The sequence below is a fragment of the Panicum virgatum genome, chromosome 8K (genome assembly GCF_016808335.1).
Source record: "Panicum virgatum strain AP13 chromosome 8K, P.virgatum_v5, whole genome shotgun sequence".
Taxonomy (NCBI): Eukaryota; Viridiplantae; Streptophyta; class Magnoliopsida; order Poales; family Poaceae; genus Panicum; species Panicum virgatum.
The window spans coordinates 21,755,069-21,770,846 of NC_053143.1; the positions used below are offsets into that span (position 1 = coordinate 21,755,069).

The 15,778-nt window shown below is 43.7% G+C and overlaps 1 long non-coding RNA gene and 2 pseudogenes across 2 annotated transcripts; 1 reads left to right on the forward strand and 2 right to left on the reverse strand.

The window, feature by feature from the left end:
* The first annotated feature begins 2,799 nt into the window (after nucleotides 1-2,799).
* On the forward strand, nucleotides 2,800-6,644 carry LOC120644194. 2 transcript variants are annotated; one of them, XR_005663495.1, is made up of 2 exons: nucleotides 2,800-3,299; nucleotides 6,418-6,644. It is a non-coding gene; the product is annotated as an uncharacterized LOC120644194 (long non-coding RNA). The 2 variants fall into 2 exon arrangements; XR_005663494.1 differs by lacking the exon at nucleotides 6,418-6,644 and adding an exon at nucleotides 4,809-4,900 and having other exon boundaries at nucleotides 2,968-3,299.
* On the reverse strand, nucleotides 3,423-6,375 carry LOC120644193 (annotated as a pseudogene).
* An 834-nt stretch (nucleotides 6,645-7,478) lies between the features above and the next one.
* Nucleotides 7,479-9,608, reverse strand: LOC120646218 (annotated as a pseudogene).
* Between the last annotated feature and the right edge of the window lie 6,170 nt (nucleotides 9,609-15,778).

Here is a 15,778-nt window from a genome sequence, read left to right on the forward strand (position 1 = left end):
GATTAACTTAACATGAGTTAGCATAAATTTCTCACAGTTCAAATGACCAGTACTGCATGTGAACTTTTTAGTACAAACAGAGAATACTCTAAACAAGAACATGTCAAAAGATCATGATTAGATATGGTGTATTTTACTCAGAACAAAAATGATAAATCTAACCATGATATACTAAGCATGATTATTAACCCAAGATAAACTCAGTAATTGCAGCTCAAAATTTTTAGGCAAGACCACAGAACTAAAGTGAGACTTCAGAAATAAATATAGATTTTTCCGAGCCAACAACTATATATGATGAATTAAGTTGATTAAACAAACATAAAACATGGTATATAGCAAAAGAACTCTAATAAATCTGAAATTTTTGTATTATCAAGGTTTCAGTTACACATGTACGCAGTAAAAATTCCAAAGCAAGTTCATGCATATGTTTTCCAGTATTAAATCGAGTAAACCAACAACAGATTAGAGAATCTTGATTGTTCCAACATGATAAATGTTTTGGTTGGTTGCCATCTTTTTACTGTGAGCTTAAAATTCCAGTAGTGATAACATATTCAAAAATCAAGGTCAGTTGTTGAGTAGAACTTCCTGAACATGCATAGGGTGATTTTCTTATTCTTTTTCCCAGATTAAATTTGGTTGAGTTTATGCAGATGTGACTGTTACAAAATTTGTAGATCTTATTACAAGGATTCCAGATCCGTTGAGTTTAAATTTTTATGATTTTTCTGCGATTTGTTCTGTATTTTAGAAGTTCACTGGTATACACTGGAATTCTTGCAAACACACCCTTGAACGAAAAAAAGAATTTACAACCGGGCCCTTCGCCGGCCTTCTCCGCCGCTGCAGCTCGCCCGGTGGTGTTCTGCTAGGCAGGGCTTACCGGGGCTATAACGGGGAGGCGCGTGTGAGAGTAGGGATCGAGGAACACCTACCCTGGACGGTGTTCGAGTGCTTGGTGCACGGAATCGAGCTTGTCGGCGTCAATGGCGGAGCGGATGTTCGGGTCGCCGGCGTTATAGGTGAAGGAGGGCTCGGGGTAGGGGAACAGGGCGCGCACGAGCACCGCGAGAGTGTGAGGATGCGTCTGGGGTAGCTGTTGTGCTCGGTCTCCCTCTGGGCTGGCCGGTCCGCGGTGAGCCCGAGCTCGCCGGCGGCGGCGCAGAAGGGGGAACGGCGACGGGAAGGGTCTGGGTTCGATTCCGCGCGCGTGGAGCTTAAATGGAGGGTGGAGAAGCTTGTGGGGTGGTCGGACGGAGCAATGCAGGGCCGGTGTGGCTGGTCCGCGCGAGCTAGATCTTGCCGGCCATGGCGGAGCGGCGGGAGGAGGAAGAAGGAGAAGAAGCCGCGCAACGGCGGGGCTCCAGGGCTACTTATAGGCCAGAGAGCACCTGGGCGAGTGGAGTAGCATCTGGGGGTGGTCGATTTGGCCTTGGGCGACTCGACGGCGAGCGGGCGGAGCGGGCAGCGGCGCTGCGCATGGCGGGGGTGGCGTGGCGGCTCGGGGAAGCGTCTGGGACGCGTGTGCGCGTGGGGAGGTGCCAAGGGGCAAGCCAGGTGGCGCTGGAGGGGTTCCCTGGTCCACTTGGCCACGGGCGCGCGGTGGACGAAGTCCACCGGCGGCGTACGGCGGGCGGCGGGCGAAACAGAGCACCGGGAGGAGAGAGATGGAGGTGAGGGTGTTTTTGTGATTTCTGGAAATCCAGGGACCTGCCGGTAAACTAAAAATATCTCCTACTTAGAGGGCTCAAATGAAAAAGTGTTGAATACCAATTTTGCATAACTTTTCAAGATCTACAACTTTCGTGTTATGCAAATTTTCATTTGATACTCACATTTTGAACTATTTGTAAATTTGCAAACTTGCACAAAAGGGCTTTGAATTTACTTAGTTTTTGATTTGTTTTTGGTTGAAGTTCAATTGAGCACATGTCAATTGAAGTACCTCTCATGAGCCAACTAAATTTTTGTGCACATTTTTGTAGTGAAATTTGAGTAGCTTTTCACTCTTTTTCCTTTCTCCTTTAATTTCTTTTGTTTACTTTGACTTTTATTTGTTCCCTTCTTTTTGAATTAATTTCCCCCATTTTTCTTTTAAGTTTAAATGTGGTACAGTGATTGTATTTAAGTGTACTGACACCTGAGGTGTCACAACTGGATCCCATTCTTCAGATCAAGCAATGTCTCGATTGCAGGAGAATTGCTCACCGCGATGACGAGAACTCCGATTGCACTGGGATGGCCGGCTACCAAAGATGTCTGCCAATGGAGAGAGAGGATGAGAGGAAGAAAGCTGGGGGTATTTTGGTCCATAAATTTTATGAAACACGCTGAAAGGGTATGTAATGACATGTTTCAGATAGTAATAAAATTGTAGTAGCATGGTTCCAATATGACGAATTATAATGGAAGATGAGTGAACTCTGCTAATTGTAATGGCATAGATCCAATAAACCTAAAAATAAAGGGCAAAATCACAAAGTTAAAAATGGGGGTGAAACCACAATTGCACTTCGCAGGGTAAGAACGCCAAAAAACATTAAAAGTACATGATCAATCAAACTATTGTCTTCTGTTGATCTGATGACAAACACAATGGTAAAGCAAAAGAAGATGGAGCCACCTTGTGAAATTGCGTGCATACGACGCGCTCTCACGGGCGGCCAGCTTCAGGTCGAGCGTGGGAGCTCTGGCCGCGGCTTGCGTGTCTCCTTTGCCTGTCTCGATCTGTATCTCCGCACACGTGGCAGTCATCTGTTAGCTTCCTATACTAGGGGCTGGGCCCTCTATTTTTCCCGTCAACAGCCCAACGCCGAGTAAACGGAGACGTCTCCGGCCCCTCTATTCTTTCCCCTCCTGTCCTGAAAGATACTTGTCTAGCGTACAGCAACATGGAGCATTCAGAGTTCCATATAGTGGGGGGAAGCTTAATCTACGCAGCAAGAAGATCGATTTAGGTTGAGGCAAACGATTTGGGTACAGGCAAACTTCATATTCTGCCAAAAAGTGGCAGCAGCATGCTCGAGCTGGTTGGCGGCGAGCTGATTATGATGGGGAATCCTTTTCTAGCTGCTTGATTTCGATTTTGGGTGGTGAGGAACTTTATTTTCGCTTCTTAATTTCGATTTGGGTTATCAGGAACTCGATTCCTGCTGGGGGATCTCGATCTGGGTGAGGGGGAGTTCGGTTTTGGTGTTTCTTCTTCAGTTGGGTCGAGTCGAGGTCACCACGGTGGGGCATCGAGCTGGGAGACTTCAAGGACCTCTTCTCTCCGCAGCGTATGTGGCAGCGAGGTATGCACTTTTCCTATGCTAGTTACTTTTTAGGAATAAGCACTTTTCAGCTTTAGATTACACTTTCATGCAGCCTGATTGAAATCCAGCTGACCGAATAATTAAAATAAAACACAGATAGTCTAGTTCCTTTGTAAAATAATTTTTTACATAAATAGGATTCAATGATCATGGTTCCCAAAGAACATATTGTTGGAATTTGCATCAAATGACTAAGTAGCATAGTCTAATTCCTTTGTAAAGTAAATTGTTGCACACATAGGATTCAATGACTATGGGTGCCAGAGAACATATTATTGGGATTTGCATCAAATGACTGAGTAGCATTTCCTAGATGTGTGCCTTGACCGTGGTCAGAAGCCCCAAAGAAAGGACCAAATGATGGAGGCGTGAAAGCATTTCCAACTTGATAGTAGCTTGGATAGTACCCTGGTATATGTATGTGATGTTGGTGTGTACTAGTCTCTGAATGGCCCTGCATATACCAACAAAAAGAGAATACTAATATCAGTATCGCATACAAGTCTTTACATTGGTAAATACAGTAGAAATCTTATACCAAGACAGCGTTATATGGGTGTGAATGTGTTACTGCTTCCATTGGAAAATTAGTTGTCTTTGGGTCATTTACGGGTTTTTTCCTCTTTCGTGTTGGCTTCTCAAAACCAGATGCAGAACAATTATTTGCTTCCATTGCAGAATCAGATGTCTTTGGGTCATTCTTGGTCTTTTTTCTCTGCCGTGTTGCCTTCTCAAATCCACCAATTGGTCTCTCTAATCCACGAACTTCCTTTTCCTTGACCCATGATGCCTCTTGGTTTTATAGCCTCGTCTTGCTGTTGTGTTCCTACAAAAAGTTAATTGTTTGAAGAAAAAATACATAACAGTTTGATCATGCAGCTGTGTTGTGGTAACACAAGTATTATTCAGGTTCAGGTTATAGCATAGTGCAAACCTTGTATATGAGTTGAACTATCAAAATCTAGATCAAATCTTTTCCCCAAGCTTTTCTCCACATCTTCTGCTAATTTCTCAGCATTGCTTACAGCCATAAAGTATGTTTCATCAGATTCTGCAGCTCGGGCAGCTAATTTAAGAAACATTCTAGATAACTCTTTTCTACGCTGTGATAGCTTTGTTTTGGGATCTTCGTGTGTCTCGGAATTGCTCTTGATATGAAGTACTTTTGCATTCATCGTCCATCTCTTCGGTATGTATTGCTCAGGAATTTTTTTGATATTGTTAATATCAAGTATCTTCAATGCATGACAGCATAGAATTCCAACAAATTCGAACTTTTTGCAGCTACAATTCACGCGATCTCCCAATGTAGAAAACTTTACGATGTGTTCATTTTTTCCTACCACAAACCTTTATTTTGTACACCTTTTCATCATCAATATCTCCACAATAGAATAGATCGCAGTTCAATGTTTGCATCACTTGTTCTTGGAATACCTTAAACACTGCTGGAATGTAAATTTTTGCTGCATGCCGTAATATTCTCAGGTCCGATTTCAAAGATGGGGTACTTTGTATTGCCTTGAAATCACATCTCACCTCTTCATATCATTTATCTGCCATCAACCGGTTAAAGTGCTTAAAAAAGATAAGTATGTTATATTTTACACTAATATATCCCTTCAACTCATTATTCATGATTTCACTTCTTTGAGTGCTAACCATATCAGCAGAAAATGTATTTCGTCCATACACTAAGGCCCATTTCTCCTTTTTATTAAATAATCTTTTGAGCCACTCATTTTCTTGCAGGTTATATTTCTCTAGCAACTTGTTCCATGCATTTATAAAATCCTCCTCCTCCTCCTGATCATAAATACATCTCTGAAAATCTGTATTAAACTTCTTATATTCCTCCACAACTCCTGAGAGGTGCTTGCATGCATTCTGGTTCATATGCCAAACACAAATCCTGTGATGACTCTCTGGTAGTACAATCTTGATTGCTTTGGCCATTGCTGCATCTTCGTTAGTCAAAATGGTTTGTGGCTTCTTGCCTGACATAGCAGCTAAAAAGATGTTGAAAAGCCAAACAAAACTTTCAGCAGTTTCATCAAACAAAAGTGCAGCACCAAAGATGATAGTTTTCTTGTGGTTGTTCACTCCAACTAGCAAACCAAATGGATGCCCATCGTTAAGTTTTCTATATGTTGTGTCAAAGCAAACAACATCACCATAAACTTCATAATCTGCAACCATTTTTGAATCAGTCCAGAATATATTTTTTATCAAGTCATCCTCATCAACCTGAATGGAATAGAAGAACTTCTCTTCGTCCGATGTTTTCTTCTCTAAATATTCCAACACTCCTCTAGTATCTCCTTGGTTTATCTTCAATGTCCTCTTTGAATATAATTTATTTTTCATATCTTCACGTGTAAATCCAAGATTCTCAATTCCACCTGCTTCTTTAGCCATGAGATCAAATGTAGCTTTGTTCGAAATGCCGACAGCTTTAGCAGCTTCAACACTTGCAAGCTGTGCTTCTATTATTGTCCTCTAGATCTTAAATGATGGGCTTGGCTAGCAGTAGCAAGAATATGGTTGTGCTCTGGCTCAAATTCATAGATGTAGTAAAACCCATCTTTGAGACTGATCTTCATGCGAGCTTGGCACATACATCGGGTCTCTGGTCTACTATACTTGGAAGACTCCTCTCTCTTATCAGGACCTCGAATACCTATTGACAAATAAATACTTTGATCAAAATATGTTCTATCCCTAGCCATGTATAAAAGTAATATTACATAATTTAATTTTGTACCTTCACGAGAACAACAAAAGGTTCTATTCTTTATTGTAGTAGTATTTTTCACATTATGTGAACTACTCCTTCGAATACTGAATCCCTTGACTCTAGCATATGAATTGTAGAAGTCATATGCCTCTTGCTCAGCACAGAATTTCATACCAACCTTTGGTATGTTGTCTTCCAGATTTTGTACTTGGGTAGAATCATTTTTTCTAGAATCTTGATTGGATTTGTAGAGGGTGCCATGTGCAATAAGTTAGACAAAGTATTGACAAAAAAATTCACACTATGAATAATATTAGGTATGACTTACGATGTCTAATTCTGTCCTTTCTGTATCACCAGAACGAGTGTTGACCCTGAAGAAATCTGACGATGATGTGGCAGCGCCAGTAGCAGGGGGCGTGATACTTGTGGAAATAATGACCCGGGCATACCCATGTAGTTTGTCTGCTGAGGCATAGGTAGATTTGGTGTGTCGTTGAGAAAGATGAACTGATGATCTGTATCTCTTGTAATTGGATATGCAGCTTTTTTCCCTCCATTAATTTCTATTAACCGCTGTGTGGCGCTAAAAAAAAAAGGAAAAGTGTGCGTAACCACGAATGGAACGACATCTCCGTTTACTCGGCGTTGGGCTGTTGACGGGAAAAACAGAGGGCCCAGCCCTTAGTATAGGAAGCTAACAGATGACTGCTAGGTGTGCGGAGATACAGATCGAGACAGGCAAAGGAGACACGCAAGCCGCAGTTGCCATGCGTGATTCCTGAATTTTAGCATGGCGTGGTTGTCTTCTCAAGGCCGGGACCACGAATGGGCATGATTGACTTGCATGCAAGTAAACATGCATGACGTGATTCGGTGATTTCCGATTGAATGGAAAATAGATAAAGGAGAGAGCGAGAGGGAAGCGTGCGCATATGGCAGGCCGCCGATTCCGGAGGGGTCTGGGGACGTGGGACGTGGGTTAGGGTGGGTAATGGCAGAAGAATTGCTTTTAAAAAGTGCTATTTTCTTCTTCTCCTCAAAACTTTCGCACTCCTCAACCATAACAAGTGGGTTCAATGTGAGGAGTATGGTACGTGGGCCTAACATTAGTAAGAAATATTTTCAATTATTTTGGTTTTTTATTTATACCGTAGATAAGCGTATAAATCAAGAGAAGTAAAAGTATATGAGCGCAAGAGGGATTCCAACAGCATGCCTTCCTCTTTATGCAACACACGCGTGCAAAGTTATTAACCGATGAACGATTCATTTATTTTGTTGAAAACATGGAGTAAAATAAACAGAACCCTTGAGACAACCATACAGTAGCATACCACTGCAATCCATCCACATGCGAGTATGCGACGAGATGAAGTTTCCTGTCGGTCGTTAGCCAGCCTGCCACCACGGTGATTTTTTCAGAGCGCTGACCTCTTGACTGGGAACACGTGATGCTGGTGCAGCGGGGGATCACATCTGCTGATGGGTGCAGTTGCTCATCTCTTCCACCAACCTATCCATAGCAGGGCCAGGCAGGCTGATCCGCACGACGATACCGTCCTCCCCGTTGGCGTTCTTGGAGGCTAAGAGGTAGCTCAGCAGCAAGGGAAACGATGGGACGGGGGAAGTTTCTGCCGGCCCCGCGTACACCGGCTAGCCCCATCCGAAGTCGAGGTCGTGAAACCTGGCCTTGGTTTGGTCTACCAGATAATACGTTCCCGCGGTGAAGGGCGGAGTTCGCCCCCTGCACAGCACGATGAGGTCAGCCATTGACCGCATGTACTCCATGTCCACCTTGTTTTTCGCTTTCTTCACCAGCTCAATGGCGTAGCTCAGGGGTTTCGTGCAGAGCTCCCTAGCCGTCGATATGGCCACCGCCCCCGCCCCTGTGTTTCCGTAGTAGCCGATGGGGATGCCGACCGCGCCGGTGTTACGGCCATGGGCGTTAACCGCCATCATCAGCAGCATTACCTCGTCGGGGTCCGGGGCCAGCGCCATCGTGCGGAACTTCCACATCCAGCCTGCGATGGTGTCGAACTTTGTGGCACGCTGCTGAAGGTCCGGCGGGAGCTGGGCTCGAATAGCAGCAATCTCTCGGGGACCGAAGAAGAAGTAGCGGTGGCAGAGCGACGTGTTATCTAATGGAAGCATGATACTGCTGGCCTTGGTGTCAGTGTCACTGCCCCTGCCCGGCGCCTCGTCCAACTTGTCGTGCACCGGCGCTGTCTGTTGCTGGTTGCGCCCCTCCAGCAGCTCCCGTTTCCACACCGGGAGGATGGATGGAGACTGTGCACCCCGCGCAAGCTCTGCCACGGCGCCCAAGAACTGCGTCAGCCCTAGCCCATCAGCCATGGTGTGGTTCAGTCGGACCGCAATGATGAATCCTCCACAGGCGAGTCGTGTCACCTGCACACCACACATATAATGGTCAGAATTCCACTTAAGTTTGATATGCTATCGCTACTCGCCGCACCAGAATTATGAACTTCACAAATTCTATATGTTTTGCTTACCTACTAATTGAAGGCAGGTTCAATAGATTTGAAGGAAAGATGAGCATTCCCTAAGATTACCTGAAAGAGCAGGAGGGGAGTGTTGAGGATGGCGGAAGAGCCGGGGACGTCAAAGATGAGCTCCTCAAGGCATTGGAAGGGCGGCAGTAGGGGATCACCAAAGTGCTCAAGGCCAACATCAGCGTCGGCCTCGACAAACAAAACACCCTCACCGGTGCAGTCGACGGCGTGCTTCCATCCATCGTGCTCTCGGAGCCGTCCAGCGAACGGGTAGTAGGGCACAAGGGCTTTGGCGAGAGCCTCCCGTATAACCCGCGCGGGGTCTTTGCTGCCCATGGACTCGTTCCTCCGGTAGAACTGGATGACGGAGATTTGAACCCTCACATGGTCCATCTGATCGATATCCGAGAGACGCTTCAGCTCACGAGGCGTAGGTGCCGCCGGCGTCACAAGCACCGCCGGTCGCCTGCGCACCGTGAACTTGGGTGCTGCCGAGGAGCATGCTATATTCCTGCGGTTGTAAATGCATGAGAGATTGATTGTCCATGACTGGTTTTGCATCCATCCATATCAGAAATGTCATACCCTCGACCAATAAAAAATCGATGAAAAATCTCAGTACATAATGTGTAAAAAAATCTGAGTACACGAGCTGAGGAGAATAAGACTAGCTTGGATTGGGATTGCATGCCAAGCTCACCTCGCGCACAGGAGGGTGGATTGCCCGGACAAGCCGACGCGGATACGAGGGGCTATGGCTTGTGGCGGATGGGACACCGCCGCGGCCGCAGCCCGGAGTGTGCTGAAGCCAGCCGGGAACAGTGGGCGCTGATGAAGTGTTTGGGCGGGGGAGGCGCGAAGCTGCCCGGCGTGAGACCGAGAGGGAGGCGCGTGGCCGAGCCGATAGACGAGTGGCCAAGCGGAGGCACGCGGCCAAGCTCCGCCACCTTGTGCAGGAACGCCCAGACCGGCCGCAAGCCAGGTTCGGATCCTCCCTCGCATTGCGGGAGCTTGGCTTAATTAGGAGCTAGTGCAGAGAACCAGACGTACCGGTAGTCTGTCCAGTCTGTTAGCGTGACAACCAAAAAGACCCTATATATATACTAAGAGTAACAACGGATAGTCCAGCTTGCAAGTGGGGAACGATAAGTACAAATCAATCATATTGAATTGATAAAATGGTGAGGTCTAAAAAATGGGGCATGCACTGCACGTCTCGCGTTGAATAGTTGGCAAATCTCTCGATCAGATGGGCACATGTCTTCATCATCACTGATGAGTTTCCGGTCAACCCAGCCAAAACATATGGGTCGAATTTGTCGGCCTGATCGTCATGTACTCATTCCCTAATTTTCGAAGCAAATACCTTAGACTTCGTTTCGATCCAAATGGTAATGGGTGAAAATTCTAAACTTTAGCACTAGCTCACTACTGGAAAAATAAGCTCCATCAATACCCATTGGAAACCAGATTTAATCTGGTTTCTCCAACCCATACTAGGAGACTGAGACTGAAAATCCCGATCTTGGACACCGGGTATTTTACCCGGTGCGCTGAACGCTACTTTTGGTACCGGGAGGAAAGACCAATCGATACCAAAGGGCGAGCCCACCATGCTGAAGCAAGCTAGCCGCATCTTTGGTACCATGGGAGTTCATAACCGGTACTAGATGTATGTCCCCATTAACCCAAATCCTGCTTTATTAATTTATTTTAATTATTTATTACTATTTATTTTTTCAACATTGCGACGCGTACCAAGAGCTATACATCACGTCAACATTTATGTTAAAACAATGCATGAAAATAACTCACTTCTAATCATGTTTTAAGTTATTTAGACACAATAATATTGACGGATATATAAATTCCACGATCACAAGTACTACAAATGTAATGAGCAATCGTTATAATCTTGATTACAAGTAGTAAACCACTCATGACGTCGATGCGAATTGTCTGTTAATATGGCCATCTTGTAAAACTCGCCTTTAGGATCCAGGATCTTGTTCGTAATGAATTCATTCCTGAGCTTCTTCGACACAACATTGATCCTCTCCGCTTTGAGAACTTCATCTCTAATTTGTATCATCTATCATTTAGAAGAGATAATTGCCTATTTGACACTACAAAAAAATGAAGTTTGTCTATTTTACATCTAAAAACAAAAACTCACCTATATGTCCCAAACCCAACTTTTGTTTGTCTATTTGACACTCCCCTCAAATATGCTCTCTAACACTATTAGTTGGAGAAGGGAGGCAAGAGGAAAAGACTGAAATACCCTCAAAGCAGTGAATTGAACAGGACCCTATGTTGGCCTGCAACCGACCATGGAGGAGGGCGGCGCCGCCACAGGGAAGCAGGCATGGCCATGGAGGCCCCCAGCGTGGCCTCGGGCATGGGCGGCGTGGCCGCAGAGGAGGCCCGCACAGGGTCATGCGCCGGCGGCGCGCCCGCACGCCGCGATTGCTGTGGAGCCCCAAGGGGTGTCGGGGGTGGGCGGCGCAGCCGCGGAGGAGGCCCGCGCGGGCTCGGGGCAGTCACCAATGTTGCCTATTCCTCAGGGCCGATGAGCCCTTACAACTCTCCATCATGGACCAACAAATTTTTTTTGGAAGATTGCATCTCCCAGTTTGCGACCAAATCCGTTTGGAGCTGCTATGAACATGTCAATGGTATGCGGGTGAGTTTGGTTTCAGGGAGATGGGGCTGCAGTAGCGATTTGAGGTAGAAATCGATTCGATCCGACGGCGGCCGGCTACCATGACCTAGCTCGAGAGCGGCAAGCTAAGCCTCCATCTCGCTTCTCTCTCCATGCCTTGTTGGCCTACTTGGTCATGAAGGTTGAGAGCAACCACAGCAAGCAAGAGCTGCTTCAATGTTGAGAGGAGGACATGAAGATCTTTTCGCACTGCCTGTCCCATGCCTTTAGGCTTTAACGGTGGTAGCTAACAGAATGTCAAATAGGCAAACAAAAATTGGGTTGGGAACATATAGACAAGTTTTCATTTTTAGGTGTCAAGTAGGCAAGCTTCATTTTCTCCAGTGTCAAATAGGCAATTCTCTCCATTTTGAAAATAGAAAGCTCAATACTCCCTCCGTATTGAAATATAGGTCAGCCCAGAATTTTTCCAACAGATTATGGAGATAGGCAAAAGACGCATATACCCCTCATTAATATAGTATTTAGTTTAATTATCTGATTCAATCGGTGGAATCTAGGCGGTCACACAAAAATCAAAGCACCCTTGATTACTCGGGATCCAACAAGCATTAATTACTTTATAAAAATGTTTCTGCAGACCTGCCAGATTTACTCGCAGGTGCGAGGTCTGCGTTGGGAAGTGTTGTGTTGGGAAGAGGTGAGATAAGGTTGACCAGGAATCTTGTTCAAAATCTTCTAGAATGACTTACATTTGAATACAAATTTTAAACTTTAGATTGACTTACATTTCAGGACGAAGGGAGTATATTAATTAATCACATCAAAATTATACGTTAGTATGAACGGTTTGTACATACTCTTAGTTCCTCGGTCATATCTTTCCCATAATGGGTTATAGCGTGCATGAGGTCACATATATGGTACCCATACCAATCATATATATATTTAGGCATTAACTCGAACTATAACCCATTGGGATCCTAGGGAAAATAAGAGTTATAAATAGGATAATAAATTACCACAATTTGATGAAAGTTTTTTCAAGATATGTTAACACAACGATGGGACTAATTTACGATAAAATAATTACAAGAATTCGAATGTCTTGGGATGGTAATTAGAATGAGGGTGTTTAACACAATTTGGCATCAAACTTATTTCGAAGAACAAATTACTATAATCACAAGATAAATTTACCAGTTATGACTTGCAATAATTTGAATTACTTGACATGATAAATTAGAATGGGATGTTAGCACAACTAGTAGGGTGCACGTGCGGCACACACATGTTTAATGAACAATGTTAAAAAAATAATCACACTAAATTTTAGTTGCAACAAGCATTTTTAATAAACTATGAAAAGAAGCGACCAGGTCTTAGTTGTGATGAAAATAGACAAAATATTCGAAATATGAAAAAAGCGTACAATCATAAAAATAGGTAAATGGTATGTATAAGTTAGTAGAGTGCAAGTGCGCATGCACGTGATTAAAAGAAATTACATATTCTCACAAGAAATTCATTAACCTTCAAATTATATTAAAATCTTGTTTAGCAGCTCAGAATAGTCCAATGATAGCTAGGAATGCTACAATCGCTGGCAAATGAGAGAGCAAAAGGTTTCATTTATGATCACTTAGATCGACTTTTATTTTGCCTAGGCATGTGAAACGCCCTTAGGGCAATGTTTTTTGAGGTCAAGGTTGGCTCTATTCATTCACTCAAAAGATCATAGTACCCAATTTCCTGGATGCAACCAGGGATACAACACTGGAAGGCCGAATAAGCTGATTGCTCACCCGATTGAGCCAGCACATGTGCCACCTCATTAGCACGAGTTACATGAACGAAAGACATAGAAGAAAAATTGCATGTCAATGATTTGATATCAGCTACTATTGAACCTATATATTGCAGTTGTATCGCAGGGATGACGGTCACTGATCTGTTGTTGCGGGGATGACGCACGCCTTGCTACCATGAAGGATGGGTCGATTTGATTGCCGTGCCGGCCCATTTTCCATGGGCACTGAAAACCCCATCACCACCAATGCTATGACTATGAGCCTCATCCTGATCTGTGTAAGCTTGTTTGACCTAAGAAAGAGTAAATGAATATTACCAATCCTCTTTGTTGATGAGAAGAAAATAATAGTTTATTTGCCATACTTTGAATGTAAGGTCCAGCAGGGGATATAAATAGGCCTCTTTCACAGATAAGGAACTGATGACCTTATCAAAGGAGAGGGAGAAAAAACCAAAATGTGTTTGTTATATTTCGCATAATACCTTCTAGAGAAGGTGATAAAAGGGGGAAATATTGCACCTGTGAACAATAATACTACATATTATTACTCCTATATGCCACATATAATTGATCAATAGATAGTTGAGACACATTTTGTTCTTCAATTCTGTGATACCTGCTCTACCACGTGCCTATGTTTATTTATTGGTTCTCAACAATTTCTAATCCCACCGATGAACATGTAGCTTTAGGATTGCGCAAGCCTTTCTCGAAGAAAAAGCTGATTGAGGAAAGATTGAACAGACCTGGCCTGTCAGGTCTATTTTATTACCTGGCTTTACTGATAGTACAAGCAAAGAAAACTACAATGTCTAGATTAATCAGGTTCAAACAATTTGAGCCAGATGAAGATGAGTACCTATCATGACATCAGGAAAGAACACTCATTTTGTCAGGATGAATCAGGTTCAAACAATTTGAGCCAGATGAAGATGAGTACCTATAATGACATCAGGAAAGAACACTCATTTTGTCTTTTCAAATTCAAAATAAACGAATACTCAGGTTCACATCAAATTGAAAGCTTTCAATTTGCTTACGTGCCACAATTATGACAGCGCCGGTGGCATGCCCCATATAGTACATTGTTACCCATCACCAGGTGAGCTCCACACATGACATATAGATGCCAGTGCCTGCTTTAATTTTCTGAAGTTACAGAGTGATTGGTATTTGGTAATATGGAAATTGAAAAGGGTTGTTAAGAAGTAACACTTAGAATGATTTCCTGAGCTAGCGACTTGGAAGAAAACGAAATAAAAGCATAGAGAAATTTAAATAGCTGGCTGGACAGTTGTAACTCATTGCATCATAAAAGCCATGAGTTGATTACTTAACCATAAAAAATAGACATGAGCCAACATCCACAGTTGATTGATTTAAAAGAACTGACATAGATTATTATATGGGTATGATTCCGATTTTCATTAATAAAGCAATCAAGCAGGTACAAGAAAAGAAAAGATGTACATGCAACTAATTGTTTGTTGGTTCATCCGTATTTCAATACATGCTAGGCATGCATCTGGCAATAACAATAATATAGCTCTACTTTACCTGTCAATTGGAGGAAAAAGAGAACAAGAAAAGGTAAGCACAAACAGGATAGGCCAATCAGCTGCATGGAGGGGTGTGTGAGAACTGCCCAATTTGCACTCGGTTTAGGTGAAAATTATTGATTAATTCATTAAGATGAGAGTTAACACGTGTCTGTCTCTCGATATGCCATGTGTTAATCCACATCTTAGAGGCACTTAATCAACACAATTCATCTAAAATGATCGCAAATCGGGTAGTCCCGGTATGTGCTCCAACATACGCCCAGAATCCAGCATATGCACATACCGTTTACAATCAGATACATCGCCACAGAACCACAAAGAGCAGTTTTATATTACAAAAGTTCAATACAGGTTCGATATAGGAGGGTTCGAACTACTTCCATTACAAGCCTTGAGCTCACGAAAGCCATATTAAACAGAAATTGAGAATTTATTATATTTACATGCTCTCACAAAGCTCGATTACGTTAAAGACATACTAAGATAATGATGCCTTGCTCAAGGACATCATTACAGCCACAACAACCTACTCCTCCCCTGCTTTTGGATCAGCGGGGTAGAAGTGGCTGAACACCACTTCCGGCTCACCTGCAACTAGGTTTAGAAAGCAACCTGAGTACAAAAGGTACTCGCAAGACTTACGCGATTAAATAAACAAGGATCATGCAAAGGCTCAAATGAAAGCTTTAGGGTTAAGTAATTATTGCATAACAAGAGCTCTCTAAACTATCACCTAGCAAGATTAATTATTCTTGCCCAAACCCCAAAAGTTTTAGTTGATTAAGAACATAATATAAGAATGATCATAAATCTGGCAAGAACCACTCCAACATATTCAAAACTCTCTATGAGGAATTCGACGAACCAAGAGCTTGCTCATATCCGAGAGCGCGGCAATTCGAATTGATTAAAAACCTTGCAAGGGTGTACTACTTTACCCACACGACGCGAGGACCATGTGGCTCACCCAACCTATCAAATCGGGCAAAGGGGTACTCGTGTCAACCGTTCCCAATGAGGCTTAACCGTTGAGGTTACGCCCAGCTTGCACGGAGAGTAACGTAGGTCAACCGGGGACACCCCTAAGCCTCTCTACACAGCCCCTTGGCCACGCATCTGGGACCGGGCCTCAATGATCAAGTCAAAGAAGGTAATTGGCTCATCC